Here is a 19,179-nt window from a genome sequence, read left to right on the forward strand (position 1 = left end):
TTTCATTTCTCCATCTGCATAACTCCTATTCAGTTTATTTTTATTTATTTATTTATTTATTTATTTATTTATTTATTTATTTATTTATTTATTTATTTATTTTTGGTTTTTCGAGACAGGGTTTCTCTGTGTAGCTTTGTGCCTTTCATGGAACTCGCTTTGGAGACCAGGCTGGCCTCGAACTCACAGAGATCCGCCTGGCTCTGCCTCCCGAGTGCTGGGATTAAAGGCGTGCGCCACCACCGCCCAGCATTCCTATTCAGTTTAATTTGCCCTCATATATGTGCTCAAATATTTTTCTCATATTTCTTGATCCTCCAAACCCCTTTTCACGTTAGACTGAATTGTGTATCCTACAACGCATTCTATGTATTTCTTAGGTATTTTTCTCACTAGATTTTCATCTCTGATGTTATAATCTTTTTCCTGTTAACTTTGCATTCCTTGAGGGCATAGCTTATGTCTTAGGCATCTCTATGTTTTGAGCATCTATCACAATGATAAGCACCCAGTAACTTGTTAAATAAATTGAAAGAATTAATCCCATTAATAAGAAAAAGGAAGTACCTTTTACCAACACCACTTTATTTCCTGAAATGTTATTTTTTTCACAGACTAATTTTCTGCCACCTCCAGCATCTTGTGTCAGGGATCTCCTCTCAGTATTTGAAACCAACCGGTATGTGAGAGTTGGAATTTGTGACAAGTACCCTGGAAGGTTCCAGAATGAAGCTTCTATGTGAATGATGAAAACAGCAAAGCTGTATATTGCAGACATTGAGGAAAATGACAGTAGGATACTTTGTTGTTTTTATTCATATCATTCTTGCCAATTTCTGTTTCTGTGAGGGGGATGTGAATAAGGCAATGGAGTAATTCTTTTGTTCTCTAAATTTTGTACAGGTGCCTTAGCTCTTCTGATTCTGGTAGGGTGCTAGCTTCCATTCTTAGCATGAATCAGTGGCTCACTGAGCTTGTGTTTTGTCAAACCAAATCAGAAGCCACAGCTTTGCAATCTCTCTGTGAAAGTTTAAAAGATCCAGATTGCAAGTTAAAGAATGCTCAATTAAGTTGTAATTGTTACTATTTTGCAATGATTTTTTTAAATATAAAATCTAATATAGGTGTTATCTTGCATGTATTTTGATCACAGAGGAGTCACCGAAAGGAACAATAACAGTGACAATCTCTCAAAATGTCCCCATGTAACATGGTTAGCAAGGGAGTTTATATTTCAGCTGTAAATATATGTCATAACTCACATTTATTGAATAATTACTTTGTACTAATTGTGTGAAATGCTTTGTATGCATGATTTCCTTTAATCTCTGCAATAACTCTGAGAGGTCCAGATTATTATTCCAACTTCAGCAGAGGAGGAAATGGAAGACTCACATCATTAGGCTAAATAGATGAAAAAAACAAGACATAATTCAAAATCCAGATATATCTGACTTTAAAGTTCATGGTATTTGTGCTGGCTAGTTTTATGTCAACTTGACCCAACCTAGAGTTACCTGAAAGGAGAGGACCTCAGTTGAGAAAATGCCTCCCTAAGTTAACTCATTGTATACAATGCTTATAATAATCCTATTAGGTTTTATTATCTCTATTGTATGGCTAAAGAAAGCAAGGATCCAAGGAAATTTGACCTTTCTCATTTCACATAGCTAAGTGATATATTAAGGATGGGATTCCAAAATTTACCCCCAAATCTGATATGCTTTCCATTTCATGCCACATTTTGGAGAAATTATACTCATATTTGTTGAATGTTATTTTAAGATGTGTTACATTCATTTATGCTGTGGAATGTTTAATAATACAAAGATGTGTTACATTCTTTTATGTTGCATTTGTTTAACTCTGTGAAGCTGTGTTACTTTCCTGTCTAAAGCACCTGATGGTCTAATAAAGAGCTGAAAGGCCAATAGCGAGACAGGAAAGAGGATAGGTGGGGCTGGCAGACAAAGAATAAATAGAAGAAGAGAGAGAAGAAAGGGGAAGGAGAAAAGGAGAAGGAGAGAGGACTGTGGTGATATTTTATTTGTGCTCTAACAAATAAAGCTTGCCTGAGGATCAGAGAACAGAGCCAGCCACTATATTAAGCATAGAGGTCAGGCAGTGGTAGCACATGCCTTTAATCTTAGCATTTGGGAGGCAGAGATTCATCAGGATCTCTATGAGTTCAAGGCCACACTGGGAATAGAGCCAGGCATGGTGGCACATGCCTTTAATCCCAGCTCTAGTTAACCATAGAAGTTTGGAGGTCTGTACAGACATACAGGAAGTAACAGAGATGGGCAGAAAGAGGAAGTAATGTAGCTGAGCAGAGAGAGGAAATAAGATGGCAGGACACAAGGAAAAGCGATGTAAAAATTCTTGGCCTATTGGCTGAAGATGGATGCCCCAGTGTTGCAGAGGAATTTTGGATGACTGTCTAGGTAAGCAGCTGTCTCTGTCATTTCTAGAATTATGGAAATTGCTTGCAATGCACTTCCTGTTTACTTAGGTAATATTATATCCTGCTGAGGTCTTTGATGTAGTTGAAGACTAAATAGTTACAATTTTCCTTGGTTATGATAAAAGTAAATTAGATATGAAACCTTAGACTCACAAATATAGGATAGATAGAATATTTTCTTTAATGTTACCAAATATAGACTAGATATTATAACTGTAATTCCTGCTTGATAACTGTTCTATTATATGTAATTTTACTATGTTAGAGTTAAAACCTTTTTTTTTTTGATTAGACAGAAAAGGGGAAGTGCTGTGGGATGTCTTTCTGTATGCTGTGAATATGTGTTGCTCTGATTGGTTGATAAATAAAGGTGCATATGGCAGGGCAGCTTAGAGGCAGGTGGGAAATCTAAGCAGAAATACAGAGAAAAGAAAGGAGAGGATGGAGAGACTCTAGCCACCGCCAAAGGAGCAGCAAGATGCCAGCAGACCAGTAATGCCACAGCCACATGGCAACTTATAGATTTATAGAAATGGGTTAAGTTATAAGAGCTAGCTAGCAAGAAGTCTGCCATAGGCCATATAATTGGTAATTAATATAAGCCTCTGATTATTTTATAAGCAGCCATGGGACGGCAGAGCTGGGCAGGACCAGAGAAAACTTTCAAATACAGAGGATGCCAGGGGCCAGCCACACAGCCAGCAACAGAGTAAGAAGGCAAGAAAGAAATATAACATGGAAAAAGGTAAGAGCCCAGAGGCAAAAGATAGACAGAATAATTTAAGAAATCAGCCAAGTTAAGGCCAGTAATTCATAAGAAAGAATAAATCTCAGTGAATTTATTGGGAGCTTGGTGGTGGGCCCCCAAAGAGTAAAAAAAAAAAAACCACAACTACATTTTGGTATTCCAACATGAGGCTCAAATACCTTCCTAGAGCCTAGAAAGCTGAACAAAACAAAACTAGACATGGAACCTTTAAGAGTTTCTGCCTGACAGCAAGCCCCTGAGCAGAGGGTACACTAAAAAGCTAAGTAAAACAAAACAAAACAACAACAAAACACCTGCAGCAGTGCAAGCATCAGCTTCCACAGCTAGGAAGGTTGAATGAAGTTCCCAAAATGAACCTCCAAACTGGCCTGGAACTTAACGCTTGGCTTTCATGACCAGAGAAGCGGGAGGAACCAGCAGCCAAAGCCACATGTGGAGGTCCACACTGCTTAGCAGTTTAAAGGCTCATGAGGTTGAAAAAAGCTAAATGAACAAGTTCAGGTGGAAAAAACCTATAAACAGGTTCCAATGTGTTTTACAATGTGCATAGGCTTAAGAAAGAAAGAAAAAGGATATAGACAGTCATAGAAAGAAAGAGTTTAAAAATAATAAAGTTGTGGGGCCTGGAGAGATGGCTTAGAGGTTAAGAGCAGAGGCTGCTCTTCCAAAGGATCCAGGTTAATTCCCAGCAACCACATAGTGGCTCAAAACCATCTGTAATGAGATCCAGCACCCTCTTCTGGCCTGCAGGCACAGATGCAGGCAGAGCACTGTATTCATAATAAATAAATAAATCTTTTTTTTAAAAAAGAGTAATCTAAAAAAATAATAAAGTTATTAAAGTGTTAAAAATAATATAAAAGAAAAAAGCCACATAAGATGGGAAATGCATAGGGAATGTGAATCCTGTATGTTACTGTGTTGATTTTGAATTTTTGATTGCTGATAAGCAAGCAGCAGCTGCTGAGAGACATGGGATTGAATGAGGGACAACTGAAACAAACCAGCCTAGATATTATAAGAGTGCCCTAACTTTAAAATGGAAATAAAAAAATGTATTGCTTTGGAGAAGTGATTTTGCTTTTGTTTCCCCAGGAAATGAGAGCTTGTGGATTCCTTCCAGGTTAATATGGATCAGGTTTGATCAAGGGAGATCTCCTGAATCTTGACAGGTAATACACATCAACGAAGGTTATAGCTGGTTTTCCCAGGACTTGGCCATTATCTCAATTTTCTTAGGGATCCCTAAAGATGCTTTTGCCCACAGACAACATGAAGCAGTCTAGAGAAGATGATGCCCAAAATTCCCAAGAGGTGGAGTGGGTGGTCTTTGGTTACTTGGTAGGTTATGGATGTTTGTTATCATTTAGGGAAATATAGGAATATAGGGAAAAAAGACAACTATTAATTTCATACTTTTAATTGGAATACATTTATATTTGTTACACTGTATATATGTTTCTACTCTTGTTTGGGGTTTTGTACTTACGCAGCTCATTTAAAAGTACAATGTATAAATAAGAAATGACATTAGTAGTTAATCTATAATATTCAAACTTGTAGTCATATTAGATATGTTTTAAGGTTAATAAGGTATATTTTAGATAGATAACTAACACTTCAAAGATCTATAGAATATGGCATTTAAAATGTTTTATTTTGTTGTCTTGGTTTTGGGGGATCTTGTTGGTGTATTAGGTCTTTGTTTGGTGTTTTGAGAAAGAACTTAAAAGTTGTGTAGTTAGGGATAGGGATGAGGATCTGGGAGGACTTGGGAGACGAGAAGAATATGATCAAAATAATGTAAATTGGAAGTTCTATTAAATAATAAAAATAAAACAATAAAAAAGAATAGCTACATATGCTGGATATGGGGCTAGATGTGAATGATGTTATCACAAGTTCTTCAAATTACAAGGCTGCCCCTTAGGGACACGTATATAATAAACATCAGCTGAACCAGGAAACAGGCCCCTGTATGTTGGAGATCTTAGGAGGGGGTCTCTGGGAAGGTGAGGTAGGAACTGGAACTCGAAAGGAAGGGGGCGTTGTTGTCCTGGTGATTGAATCTTGAAGGAAGCAGAGAGAGACAGAGGGAGACAGTGATAGACAGAGACAGACAAAGAGAAGAAACAGAGACAGAGACAGACAGAAACAGACAGAGACAGTGAGACAGACACACAGAGACAGAGACAGAGAAACATGCAGAGGGAGGGGGCAGGGGGCAGAGAGAGGGCAGGGGGAAGAGAGAGGATGGGGAAGAGAGGGGAGGGCCCCAGAGAGGGAGAGAGGCAGAGAGATAGGGGCCAAGAGAGAGGGGCAGATGCAGAGGAGGGCAGAGGCAGAGATAGAGGGGCAGATGCAAAGAGAGAGGCAGAGAGAAAAAAGAAGACAGTAAGGTACAGAGAGAGGGGCAGAGAGCAAGGCAGAGAGACAGAGGCAGAGAGAGAGAGGGAGAGAGGGGCCCAGAGAGATGCCTAGAGAGTGAGAGACAGGGGGAAGCTGAGAGAGAGCAGGGCTGAGAGACAGAGGAGAAGCCCAAGAGAGAGGGGGTGCAAAAGAAATGGGCCAAAAGAGAGAAAGAGCTGAGAGGGGGCCTAGAGAGAGGGGGGGCTGAGAGTGGCAGGGCTCATGGGGAGGGACCCAGAGAGAGAACAGGGCTGAGAAAGAGTGGAGAGAAAGGGAGGCTTGAGGCACACACACACACACACACACACACACACACACACACACACACACCCCGTCGGGGTGTTGAGAGAGAGGGGTGAGGCTGAGGGGGAGGGAATGAGCAGAGCTGAGAGGGGAGAGAGAAAGGGGAGACAGAGAGAGAGACAGAGAGAGACAGAGACAGGGAGAGAGAGACAGAGACAGGGAGAGAGAGACATAGAAAGGGAGAGAGAGACAGAGAGAGAGACAGAGAAAGAAGGCCTGAGAGAGAGGGGCTGAGAGGGGGAGGGACGAAGAGAGAGGGCTGAGAGAGAAAGGGGACTGAGAGTGAGAGACAGAAAGCTGCTCAGAGAGACAGAGAGACAGAGGGGCTGAAAGAGAGAGAGTTCCTGAGAGGGGGCTAAGAGAGATAGGGGTGCAGAGGCAGAGAAGAGAGAGAGGTGGGGTGCAGAGAGAGGGGGAGGCAGAGAGAGGGGGAGGCAGAGAGAGGGGGAGGCAGAGAGAGGGGAGGCAGAGAGAGGGGGAGGCAGAGAGAGGGGTAGAGAGTGAGGCCAAGAGAGACAGAGAGGTACAGAAAGAGTGGGAGAGGGGAGCTGAGAGATAGACAGAGGGGGCTGAGGGGGGGGGGGACCAAGAGAGAACATGGCTTAGAGAGAGGGGACTGGTGGGTAGCCTAGAGGGAGGGAGGAGGGAGGGAGGAGGGAGGGAGGGAGAGAGAGACAGAGACAGAGACAGAGACAGAGAGACTGGTCAAGACAGAAAGAGCGGCCAAGAGAGGGGCCAAGAGAGTGAGAAGGGGACCCAGAGAGAGAGGGGCTGAGAGAGGGTGGGCAAGAGGGAGACCCGAGAGAGATGGGGGGCAAAGAGAGAGAGAGAGAGAGAGAGAGAGAGAGAGAGAGAGGACGAGAGAGGAGGGCCTGAGAGAAAGAGACCAAGCACAGAGAAGGAAAGAGAAAAACAGGCCCAGAGAGAGGGAGGGGCCGAGCTAGAGAGAGGGGGCTGAGAGGGACAGGGGCTGAGAAAAGAGGGACTAAGGCAGAGAGAGGGGGCAGAGGCAGAGAGAGGAAGAGAGACAGATGCAGCAAGAGGCAGGGGCCTAGAAAGAGAGGGAGGAGAGAGAGATGGGGACTGAGAGAGAGGGTGGACCAGGAAAGAGAGGGGCCAAGTGAGAGAAGGGAGAAAGGAGGCAGAGGGGGGTGCTGAGAAAGAGCGGGGGCCTGGGGGAGGGGTGAGAGGGAGAAAGGGGTTCAGAGAGAGGTCAAGAGAGGGGGCAGAGGTTGATGGAGGGGGCAGAGGTCAGGAGAAGGGGGCAGAGGTCAATGGAGGGGGCAGAGAATGAGAGAGGGATGCAGAGGATGGGAGGCAGGCGGAGGTAGAGAGGGGGAAGACAGAGAGGGGGCAGAGGTAGAGAGTGGAGGACAGAGGTTCACAGAGGAGGGCAAAGGTAGGGAGAGGGTGGCACAGGTAAAGAGACTGTGGCAGAACTTGAGAGAGGGTGGCAAATGTAGAGAGGGGGCAGAGGTAGAGAGGGGGCAGAGGTAGAGAGAGGGAAGAGGTAGAGAGGGGGCAGAGGTAGAGAGGGGCAGAGGTAGAGAGGGGCAGAGGTAGAGAGAGGGGGCAGAGGTAGAGAGGGGGCAGAGGTAGAGAGGGGCAGAGGTAAAGAGAGGGGGCAGAGGTAGAGAGAGGGGGCAGAGGTAGAGGGGGGCAGAGGTAGAGGGGGGCAGAGGTAGAGGGGGGGAAGAGGTAGAGAGCGGGGCAGAGGTAGAGAGAGGGGCAGAGTTAGGGAGAGGGGCAGAGGTAGAGAGAGGGGGCAGAGGTAGAGAGGGGGCAGAGGTAGAGAGAGGGGGGCAGAGGTAGAGAGGGGGCAGAGGTAGAGAGGGGGCAGAGGTAGAGAGAGGGGGGCAGAGGTAGAGGGGGGGAAGAGGTAGAGAGCGGGGCAGAGGTAGAGAGAGGGGCAGAGTTAGGGAGAGGGGCAGAGGTAGAGAGAGGGGGCAGAGGTAGAGAGGGGGCAGAGGTAGAGAGAGGGGGGCAGAGGTAGAGAGGGGGCAGAGGTAGAGAGGTGGCAGAGGTAGAGAGAGGGGGGCAGAGGTAGAGAGAGGGGGCAGAGGTAGAGAGGGGGCAGAGGTAGAGGGGGGCAGAGGTAGAGAGGGGGCAGAGGTAGAAAGAGGGGCAGAGGTAGAGAGGGGGCAGAATTAGAGGGGCAGAGGTAGAGAGGGGGCAGAGGTAGAGAAGGGGCAGAGGTAGAGAGAGGGCAGAGGTAGAGAGAGGGGGCAGAGGTAGAGAGAGGGGGCAGAATTAGAGAAAGAGCAGAGGTAGAGAGGGGGCAGAGGTAGAGAGGGGGCAGAGGTAGAGAGGGGCAGAGGTAGAGAAGGGGCAGAGGTAGAGAGAGGGGGCAGAGGTAGAGAGAGGGGGCAGAGGTAGAGAAAGGGGGCAGAGGTAGAGTGAAAGGGGGCAGAGGTAGAGAGGAGGCAGAGGTAGAGAGGGGGCAGAGGTAGAGAGGGGGCAGAGGTAGAGAGAGGGGGCAGAATTAGAGAGAGGGGCAGAGGTAGAGAGGGGGCAGAGGTAGAGAGAGGGCAGAGGTAGAGAGGGAGCAGAGATAGAGAGGGAGGCAGAGGTAGAGAGGGGGGCAGAGGTAGAGAGGGGGCAGAGGTAGAGAGGGGGCAGAGGTAGAGAGAGGGGGCAGAGGTAGAGAGGGTGCAGAGGTAGAGAGAGAGGGGGCAGAGGTAGAGAGAGAGGGGGCAGAGGTAGAGAGAGGGGGCAGAGGTAGAGAGAGGGGGCAGAGATAGAAAGAGGGGGGCAGAGGTGGAGAGGGGGCAGAGGTGGAGAGGGGGGCAGAGGTAGAGAGTGAGGGGCAGAGGTAGAGAGGGTGCAGAGGTAGAGAGAGGGGGCAGAGGTAGAGAGGGGGCAGAGGTAGAGAGGGGGGCAGAGGTAGAGAGGGGTGCAGAGGTAGAGAGGGGGCAGAGGTAGAGAGGGGGGCAGAGGTAGAGAGGGGGCAGAGGTAGAGAGGGGGGCAGAGGTAGAGAGGGGTGCAGAGGTGGGGGGGCAGAGGTAGAGAGTGAGGGGCAGAGGTAGAGAGGGGGCAGAGGTAGAGAGAGGGGGGCAGAGGTAGAGAGAGGGGGGCTGAGGTAGAGAGGGGGCAGAGGTAGAGAGAGGGTGCAGAGGTAGAGAGGGTGCAGAGGTAGAGAGGGGGGCAGAGGTAGAGAGGGGGCAGAGGTAGAGAGAGGGGGCAGAGGTAGAGAGAGGGGGGGCTGAGGTAGAGAGGGGGCAGAGGTAGAGAGAGGGGGCAGATGTAGAGAGTGAGGTGCAGAGGTAGTGAGGGGGGCAGAGGTAGAGAGAATGGCCAGAATTAGAGGGGGCAGAATTAGAGAGGGGGGCATATGTTGAGAGGGGGCAGAGGTAGAGAGAGGGGGCAGAGGTAGAGAGGGGGCAGAGGTTGAGAGGGGGGCAGAGGTAGAGAGGGGGCAGAGGTAGAGAGGGGGGCAGAGGTAGAGAGGGGGCAGAGGTAGAGAGAGGGGGCAGAGGTAGAGAGGGGGCAGAGGTAGAGAGAGGGGGCAGAGGTAGAGAGGGGGCAGAGGTAGAGAGGGGGGCAGAGGTAGAGAGGGGGCAGAGGTAGAGAGGGGGGCAGAGGTAGAGAGGGGGGCAGAGGTAGAGAGGGGGCAGAGGTAGAGAGGGGGGCAGAGGTAGAGGGGGGGGCAGAGGTAGAGAGTGAGGGGCAGAGGTAGAGAGGGGGGCAGAGGTAGAGAGAGGGGGCAGAGGTAGAGAGAGGGGACAGAGGTAGAGAGGGGGCAGAGGTAGAGAGAGGGCCGAAGTAGAGAGGGAGGCAGAGGTAGAGAGAGGGGGGGCAGAGGTAGAGAGGGGGGCAGAATGAGACTGAGCAGGAGAGAGGGGATGAGGGAGCTGATAAAGACAGATGGGAGTCAAAGATAGATGGGAGCCGAGAGGGGAAAGAGACATGGGGCTAAGATGACAAATGAGAGGGAGAGGCAGAGAGGCTGAGAGGGAGGGGTGGGCTGAGAGAGAGAGAGGGGCAGAGAGAGAGGTGGGGGAGAAAGGGGACGGGAGAGAGGGATATATAGAGGCAGACAGAGGGCAGAGGGGGCCAGAGAGGGAGGGGCAGTGAGGGTGCCAGAGAGAGAGGTGGCAGAGAGAGGGGCAGACAGAGGGAGACAGAGGACAGAGAGAAGGAGAGAGAAGAACAGAGACAGAGGGACAAAGTGGGGGCAGAGAGAGAGGGGGGCAGAGGGGGAGCAGAGAGAGGGGCAGAGGCAGAGAGAAGCAGTCAGAGGGGGCAGAGAGAGTGGCAAACTGGGACAGAGAGAGAGGCAGAGAGAGGAGGAGAGTGGGGGGGGGGTACAGAATGGGACAGGGACAGAGAGCCAGAGGCAAACACAGACAGAGAGACACAGAGAGACAGAGACAGACTAGCTTATGTGGAAGGAATAAAACATCCCTGACCCTGAATCTCTGCTTTTCCCTGCTGAAGGCGTCTTTTTTCCCATGGCACTCAGATTTTCTGGTGTCTTTTTCTAAGTGATTCCTAAAGTGTCCTGGAGCAGGTAAGATGATGCCATCCTTTTCTGTATTGTATATTGGCCGATTGTGGACCTGTCACCCAATCAGACTGTGTTTTCAGGATCTGTGCATTACGTTCTCTATCAACGTACATTGGAGAGCCCTTGACCTCAGTGGTAAGGCATTGATGTCATAAGGGTTTGCAGGTCCTACATGAAGAGTCGAAACACCTCTGCTGCCAACTACAGACCTTGTGCTGAGTACCAGGAGAGTCTGTTCAGGAAGCTTTTGTTCTAGACTTGCATATGAAAGGGATGGCCAATAGGAAACTTGGGATAAAATTAAGGTGGTTTTTTTCCCCTCTAGGATTGGTGAGTTCAATTGAGACAGTCTTGCCACACACACCAGGCTGGCTTTGGACTTGGTATCAATCCATCTGCTTCTGCCTACTGAAGTTGACTTTTTTCTTTTTTAAATGTTTAACATTTTTATTGCAAAAGACACAAAAGGAAAATACTTGAAGTTAAAAGCAGTCTGTTATCTATGTGTAATCACAAATAATTGCAGGGAAATAGTATTTGTATAGACTATAATGTTACATAAACACCCATATGCCAAGAAACTAAAATATGCGTCAACATCTGGAATAGTTTGATGTTGGCTGGTTCTCTAACATTATCTTGAAAGTCAAGAAGTACTATTGCTTAAATCATTCCTACTAGGAATATTTACATATTCATAATATTTGATGTTCAAATAGTTATGTCCCCAACATCGATGCATAAATAATTCAGTTTACAACAAATGTTTGTTGACTGTAAGGTTCAAATTGGGATACAATGTTTCTAAATTTATAAGAAATCTACAGATTTCTAAGTATTAACTAAGCTTTGAAAATTAATTGAAGGATTTGAATCTGTGTAATAACTTGGTCAATGTCTAAAGACTGGTACAGTGGATTGCTGTGAGATATACTAAGAAATTTCATGAAGTGTACCCATTACATGAATTTTCTAATGCTTTCTAAGAGTTGAGCATGTGGTAAAGGCCTTGCCACATCCTTAACATCTGTAAGGTTTCTCACCAGTATGGATTCTGTTTAGAGTGGGAAGAGTTGAGACCCAGGTAAAAGACTTTCCACATCCTTAACATCTATAAGATTTCTCACCAGTATGGATTCTGTGGTGAGCTTGAAGATTTGTGTGATGGGTAAAGGACTTGCCATATTCTTTACATTTGTATGCCTTCCTTCTCTTTGGGATGAATTCTCTTATGCCTGGTGAGGCGTGAACATCTGTTGAAGCACTTTCCACATTCCTTATACTTGTATTGTCTCTCTTCATTTTGATTGCTTATATAATGCTTCCGTTGGATCTGGTCATGAAATATTCCTGATGCCAATTTCTGGATATAATCTTGGATATTCTTCTGTGAAAATAGGTCTTGTGTTTGGTGGGAACACAGAACGCCTTCACCATGGCCCCAGGTAGCAAGCAGGCTTCCAAAGTTTACACACTCCTCACCATCTTCATTTCTTCCTTTCTGTGTCAACAGCGCATGAACCATTCCACTTCTCTATCACTCAGATTTCTCCACCACATACTTCTTATAATAAGGCCCACATGCCCAGCACTGCAAGGCACTGGTGTGGCCCATAGGTGTCTTCTCAACAGCCAGGGCCTAAGGACCCTAACTGGCTAGTCCCCAGGTGAGCAGAAGGTCATCAGATGGGGGTGGCTGTCTTCCTGCCTCGATTTCTTTCTTAAATCACTGATCCTTTACTGGTTGGTGGATTGTCATCTTACAGATGCATACGGGGGTGCTCTGCCTCTGTCCTCAACAGAAGGAAGAACCTGGTACTCCTAGGCTTAAGTGAAAATGACTTCAAGGATTTTGGAGTACAAATGCTGTGTGGTGCCCTGATTTGTCAAATACGTAAACTTGCGATATTCTTGTAACTCACTGTTATGGGCAAAGTGGGAAGGAAGGTGACAGGATAGGCATGTTGGATTTTCAGTTAGAAACAGCTGCAGTTAAAAAGGAAAAACTTAGGGCAGGCCAAACTTAGGCAAAATGACGAAGTAAATGAAATTGCCAATAGACCCCTGTTCTCCTTGGATATAAACACAGGAGCAGAGGCAGATAATAGGCAGCTTGTATCTCATTGCTAAGAGAAACTTTGTAGTGGAAAAAGAACATGGGACCTGGGTCTTGCTAGGTTTGGCTAAACTCCTAGATCTGTTATATACTAACTATTTAATCAAGATAACTTAATGTCTCTGAGTTTCAGTATCCTTGACTGTTAAATGGTGATAATGCTGCTTATTGACTACTTGAAGTCAATATGAGGATTGAATTGAGAGCTCAACTGTGAATGTCCCTAGTAGATATACCCATAGCACATAGGAGGTACTACATGTTAAGCCAAATGCATTTCTACTTCTTATACCTGCTAGTATGCTAATGTGAACATTTTGGGTGTCTTTGGAACCCAAGGGGGATGAAACTATAATGGTATGATTTCAGGCAGTGGAGATCTCAGCCTTCTGTGATCAGTGTCCATCTGCCAGCTCAGCAGGCTCACATGACACACAAAGTAATTTTTAATGCCAATACAACTATGCTCTGTTGGCAACTAACCAGTGGCCAGGTGGCCATGTGTTTCTTGTACAGAACTAGAACACATAATGGCAAGTAAAGGCTTAGTGTAAAAGTGCCATAGTCCAAAGCCCATTTGATAGACTGAAGCAGACCTGAACTCAGCATAAAAAGCTGATGGCAAGCCTGCAACAGGAACTGCTGATCTACTAACAAAGTGGTGTCTTTTTGATTTCAAAAGCTCAAGAGAGTGCTTATTACCAACCAACCAACCAACCAAAGGGAATTATGTATAATGTGATTAAATCTTGAAGGTTAGGGACTTCCATAGTATTCTCAGAAAGATGTGAATGGGATCGTATTATCGATATTGATGTAAACCTTAGTGCTTCTTTAAATGTAGAGTCGCCTAATAGTGGCATCACCCTACAGCTTGTATGCTACAATAAAGATTCTAAATAACAGCATGGAGAAATTGTTTTGTTGGGATGGAATGCCATTATGTGTTTTTATGTAAATTGTGGTGCCATTTCTCATTTCACTTGTGCTTAGTCTTTTAACTAGCATGCTTGTACTGTATTTTCAGGCCAACTTTTAACCCTTTATAATCTGGCACATAGCAAGGTCATAGCAGTGTGCAATAACATTGAATACAAAATGAAGGATCATACAGAGTAGCCATAATTTTCTGACCGCAAATAAATTTTGAGCATTAGAATATATATAGCAGAGCTGAAATCAGTAGAAAAATACATAATTATCCAAATAGATGAGAGAAAGATACGGATTATTTAAAATGGTGAGCTGGAGTCAATCCAGGAGTACCAATCCTAGGGGATAATTCTGTCTGAATTGTAAAGATTAGAGGAAAGGTATTTTCTATGAGCATTTTACCAGGGTCTGAATCTTATTCTTGAAACTGTATTTTGCTCTGTAAATATACTAGCACAAATTATTAAGAAGTACATATAAGAGGTCCATTAGTAATTAGGGTATCTAGGGGAAAGACAAGAAGACAGATGGTGTTCAGTAAATATTAATTTAAAAACTATTTATCTAAACTATTTATTTTTTAAAAACCTATTAGAGGTTGGGGTTTTAGCTCAGTGAGAGAGCGCTTGATAGGCCCTGGGTTCAGTCCTCAGCTCCGGGGGTGGAGGGAATTTATCTAAGCTAGTCAAAGTGGCTCACACCTGGAATCACAGCACTCAGAAGCTCAGGCAGGAAGATTGCAAGTTCAAGCATAGCCTAGGCTACATAGTGAGATCCTAACTCTAACAACAGGAAGGTTAGGTATCTAGTCAACGTTCCAGCATGGATGGGGGAAGGGCTACAAGACCCTATGCCTAGGTTGAAGAGCTACAAGAGTCCAAGACTGCTAAGGGAGGGAGAGTCAGTTTTCCTTCAGAGATAAGCCCTCAGAAAGGTTGCCCAAGCCCAAATAGTCAGCCCTATATACACATACAGAATGGGAATGTGAATTTGAGATGGGGTGGGGGTAAAGGAGCTGGAATGGGGAAGGAGGGGAGATATGACAAAAAATTCATTATACTCACGTATGAAATTATTAAAAAACTAAAAATAGGAAAAATTTAAAGACTGGATATTAGAAGGTTAAGGGAAAATAAGAGATTGTATACCCATAATGACAAAGTTCACATTAAGTCACTTCCCAAGCAAATGTTTCTGTAGGACTGGTAGATTTTGGAGAGAAGACACTGGCTTGATATTTCATATTGTTGGCATATTTGTGATGAGATCTCAGTGTGTGGACTTTTTTGTTCTGTGTGTGATGTGGACAGAACAGGTTGGGGCAGAAGAGAGGATGTGTGGGTGCCTGGGGCCTAGAGGTTGGAAATGGCTTAGGTGGAATGAAATCAGGTGGACAGAGGGGACTGGATTGATGTACTGATTTGTGTCCTGGTCCAAGCCTGGAGTGTAGGAATAGATCTGGCTGAGTGGAAAGGTTGGATGTGGTATGAGAAGAGTCTGACAAAGCCTAGAGGTTAGTTTCTATAAAGGGTCATTTTTATTTGAAACAGGGTTTCATGCTATACTCCAGTAGTCCAGGTTACCTTGGAACTCATTCCAGTCCTCTGCATCAGCCTCTCAAGCGTTGGATTATAGGTGTGAGGCACCACACCAAGTTAGATGGTCCTTTGCTCAGAAGTTTATAGGGGAAAAATGTGTGAAGTCATAGCTGGAGGTATGTATAGGATTGGACAAAGCAGGTCATTTTTTATCTCTTTTTGCCTTGTTTTAAGCTAGATGCATTTGTAGAGAAGGAAGTAGAAATGTGGCAGTTTCATGAATCAAATCAAATGGACTAGTGGTACAGGTTATTAGACAAGGTAAGAAGGGACAACCATTTTGTCATTTTTAAAAATTAAGTTTTATTTGCCAGTTTTATGCATGTGTATAATTAATTTTCATCCTTGTCACCCCATTAAACTGTTTCATTTCCCATTCTCCCACTAAAACCCTTCTTCCCTACAAATTTGCTTCCCACTTTCATGACTTATGTGTGACCATTTGAGTTGAAATAGGATTGCCTGAGTGTGTGTAGGTGGGAGGTTGTTAAACGATTTGAGTGGTTACTTCACTGAAGAAAGTGACACCCCTTCCCTCTGCCACCATTCCCTATCAATAGTCCCTGAGAAGAGTTGTGGCCTCATGAACCCTTCCCCTTTCCATGACGAAATGTTAACAGGTTCAATAGTGTGGGGTCCTTGTATAGGTAACCACAGCCTGTAGGGAGTTCATGAGTGCATTGCTCATTCCATGTGCTCAAAACACTGTTTCACAGCACTCATCCTCAGACTCTGGCTTCTGGCCTGTGTAATTTCCCACCTTCTCTTCTCTGAGCCTTGCAGTATGGTGGTGTATGTGTGTGTATGTCCCATTTAGAGCCTAGTACTCTACAGTCACAGTCACTTATTTTTTGCACTTTGATAGATCCAATGTGAATCTTTTTATTGCCTGCCATTAACTAACTGCAAAGAGAAGCTTTTCTGATAAGGACTAAGAGCTATACTTATCTATAGGTATGAAGACATATATTTAGATGACAGTGTGATACTATGTCAGTTCAACAAACCAATATTAGTAGGTTCTTCCCTAGGGCCTATGATCTCCCCAGTCATGAGTTCTTGGCCGGGTTTACAGTACCAGCATCTCCACCTGTGGATTGTGCCTTGAATGAATTAATTTAATTTAATTAGAAAATGTATGGTTACTCCTATAGCAGCCATGCCACTATTGAACCAATGGACATATCTTGCCAGATGGGTCATTATAGTAGCTTTCATTGTTCATAGCTGGGTAGAACTGTTCATGGCTTTTCTCTGCCAGCAGCCTGCATAGCACCTACAAAAGTTAGCAAGGAAGAAGCCTCCAAGTCAGTACCAGTGTATGTTGTCTTCAGCAATAAGAATTGAATTCTGCTGGGCAACAAAGAGCAACAGCAATAGCTTGCATTACTTGGGAACCGGGTGTCTATGAGACCCTCCTCAAACCATTTTATCTTTTTTTTTGTTTATTCGAGATGGGGTTTCTCTGTCTTATAGCCCTGGCTATCCTGGAACTCTTTGTAGACCAAGCTGGCCTTGAACTCACAGAGATCCTCCTGCTTCTGCCTCCTGAGTGCTGGGATTAAAGGTGTGTGCCACCAGTGTCCAGCTCCATTTTATCTTTTGAGACTCAAGGAAATGGGGAAACATTATATAATTGGATGACAGTGTGATACTATGTCAGTTCAACAAACCAATATTAGTAGGTTCTTCCCTAGGGCCTATGATCTCCCCAGTCATGAGTTCTTGGATGGATGGATGGATGGATGGATGGATGGATGGATGGATGGATGGATGGATGGATTGATTTACTGAGTCATATCATGGAGCAAATCAGATTGAGAACCTTACACTTAAGAATAGGAAGGCTACTGCATATATCTGTTGCCTTAACAGAAGATTCTTTTTCTTTTTCATGGCAATGACACAGATCATTTACATGAAGACACATTTAGTAAGACAGAAGCTTTAAAAACATGAGCCTGGACTCAACTGGCAGTTTTCAAGGAGAGCCCCAGAGCTGATTGCATATAGACTTTATCCATCTTGTATCATCTGTGGGAGGCCAGCTCCCACCTTTTCAAGGATTCCTATGAGGAGGAAAGAGGAATAAATTTTTAGATAGAAAGATAGCAAGCAAAGAGGAGAAAGACAGAAACACAGGCTAGCTTCTGAAGGACCTGGGTCAATACCCAATGGCCCCTTCTGCCTCTGCAAAGGGGCTTTTTATAACAATGCCAAGGGGCAGGGCAAAAAGACCTCCCTCCCCCTTGCTAAATGAAAGCACACCACAGAGCCAAGTGTAGACCCTTCCAAACACCTGGTAACCACGCCTGTGGTCAAATCATCCCCTTATGCAGCCCTGCTGTGTAAAGCAAGCTCAGATTCTCGGAACCTGAGTAAGTTCTCACTAGAAAACCTCTGTGGGTCTCTACAATCGTCCCTAAAATCTGAAGAGTATTGTTTTTCTAAATCTGTTCAACTTTGTGGAGGATACAACTATGAAATAAGCGGCAGTGACTGCTGTTTCTTATATAAATTCGTCCACTAGGTAGGGTGCAGCCGGCAGAGGCACCTTAATGTAAGCATCCCCAGCAATATTCCATGCATATAGTACAGTATGTTTTTTATTCTGCTGTCATAAGAGCCTTCTAAGATGGAAAGATGGTATTCAGGGAAACTGTGATTAGCTACACTGGAATACAGCCAGGGTTTTTAACACCCAAACCATGCAGAGAAACAACAGAAACACACACACTCTCTCTCCTCTGCCTCTCTCTCTCAGAAACTAAAGAGAATATACATGTACATGTTATATCTTATGGTGATGATTTTAAATTTGTAATTCATAAATGTGTTCAAGGACAGCCTAGACTACATGAAACCATGTCTTAGAAAAAAAAAGTCCTCAGAGATATAAAGTTAAGTGAATCATTTCAAAACTGTATATGTAGATATGTGTATATACAATTTGTCTATAAAATTGTGTGTGTATTTTTCCCAAAAAAATCATAGAAAAAAATATATATGTATATGAAACTGCTAAGAGTGATTACTCCCAGCTAGGAGAATTTAACAAGTGGGGGAGAAGAGGGAGCTTTCTTCTGTAGAAGAAACTTCTCTTCTACTTACTGTTTTATGCCATTTGAATGTATTACTTTTGTAATTAATAGACTTGATGTTAAAAACAAATCTCAAGGCTAGGACTTAGCTTAGTAGTAGAGCATTTTTGTAGCATGTGCAGGCCTTGGGTTGAATCCCTAGCATGGAAAGAAACATAAATCCAACCATGCAGCAGAGTTATTCCTTCTTACCCGCTTGTCTTCTCCTTCCCCTTCCTCTCCACCTTTCTCTGCTCCCTTTTCTCCCTTCTCTTCCCTTCCTCATTTGTTTTTTCTTTAATTTCTTTTTACATATATTTATTTGTATGTGGGGGAGGCATGCATGGTGCATGTGTGGAGGTCAGAGGACAAGTTATGGGGATAGCTTCTTTCCTAGTATGCTCCCTAGCAAGTACATTTACCCAGTGAACCAACTTTTTAGATATGTTACATTTTTGTTTTAATTACAAATGTGCATGTTTCATAGCACTATGTGCATGTATGTGCAATTGCTCTCAAAGGCCAGAAGAGGGCATTGGACCCCTGGAACTGTAGTTACAGATAGTGACAAGCTTTGTGGGTGCTAGGAACTAAACTTGGATCCTCTGAAAGAGCAGCAAGCATTCTTATCCTACGAGCCATCTCTCCAGCTCCTCACTGAACCATTTTGCAGGGCTTTTTTTTTTGGTTTGTTTTTTTTTTTTTTTGAAACATCACGCATTATATAGCCCAAACTCCCTTTGAACTCTATGTAGTTCAGACTCCAATCAAAATTGTGATCATCCTTCTTCAGCCCTTTGAGTGCAGGTTTAGCAGATGAATGCCAAACTGCAGGGTTTTTTTCTTTTTTCATAATAGCCCAAGGTTATTGTATCCTAATTCTGGAGGTTAGAGTTCTAATAGGTCTAAAATCCAAAGTTTAGCACAGCTACAGTCCCTGTAAGGGTTCTGGGGGCAAGCTGTTTCCTTGCCTTTCTAGCTTCTATTCCTGAGCTGATG

At 44.6% G+C, this 19,179-nt stretch overlaps 1 protein-coding gene across 14 annotated transcripts in view; it reads left to right on the forward strand.

The window, feature by feature from the left end:
- Vsig1 (V-set and immunoglobulin domain containing 1) overlaps nucleotides 1-19,179 on the forward strand; it is a 177,680-nt gene that overhangs the window by 72,889 nt on the left and 85,612 nt on the right. For 8 of the 14 annotated variants that reach the window (XM_052736898.1, XM_052736914.1, XM_052736925.1 and 5 more), the window contains 3 exons: nucleotides 615-2,444; nucleotides 3,089-3,209; nucleotides 4,329-4,405. The exons of 2 other annotated variants lie outside the window; for them this stretch is intronic. The gene's annotated coding sequence lies outside the window, so the exon portion shown is untranslated. The remainder of the gene's footprint in view (nucleotides 1-614; nucleotides 2,445-3,088; nucleotides 3,210-4,328; nucleotides 4,406-19,179) is intronic. 4 more of the 14 variants (XM_052736960.1, XM_052736993.1, XM_052736933.1 and 1 more) reach the window with 3 other exon arrangements.

This window comes from Peromyscus californicus, unplaced genomic scaffold, assembly GCF_007827085.1.
Source record: "Peromyscus californicus insignis strain IS unplaced genomic scaffold, ASM782708v3 Scaffold_10__1_contigs__length_136768540, whole genome shotgun sequence".
Classification (NCBI taxonomy): domain Eukaryota; kingdom Metazoa; phylum Chordata; class Mammalia; order Rodentia; family Cricetidae; genus Peromyscus; species Peromyscus californicus.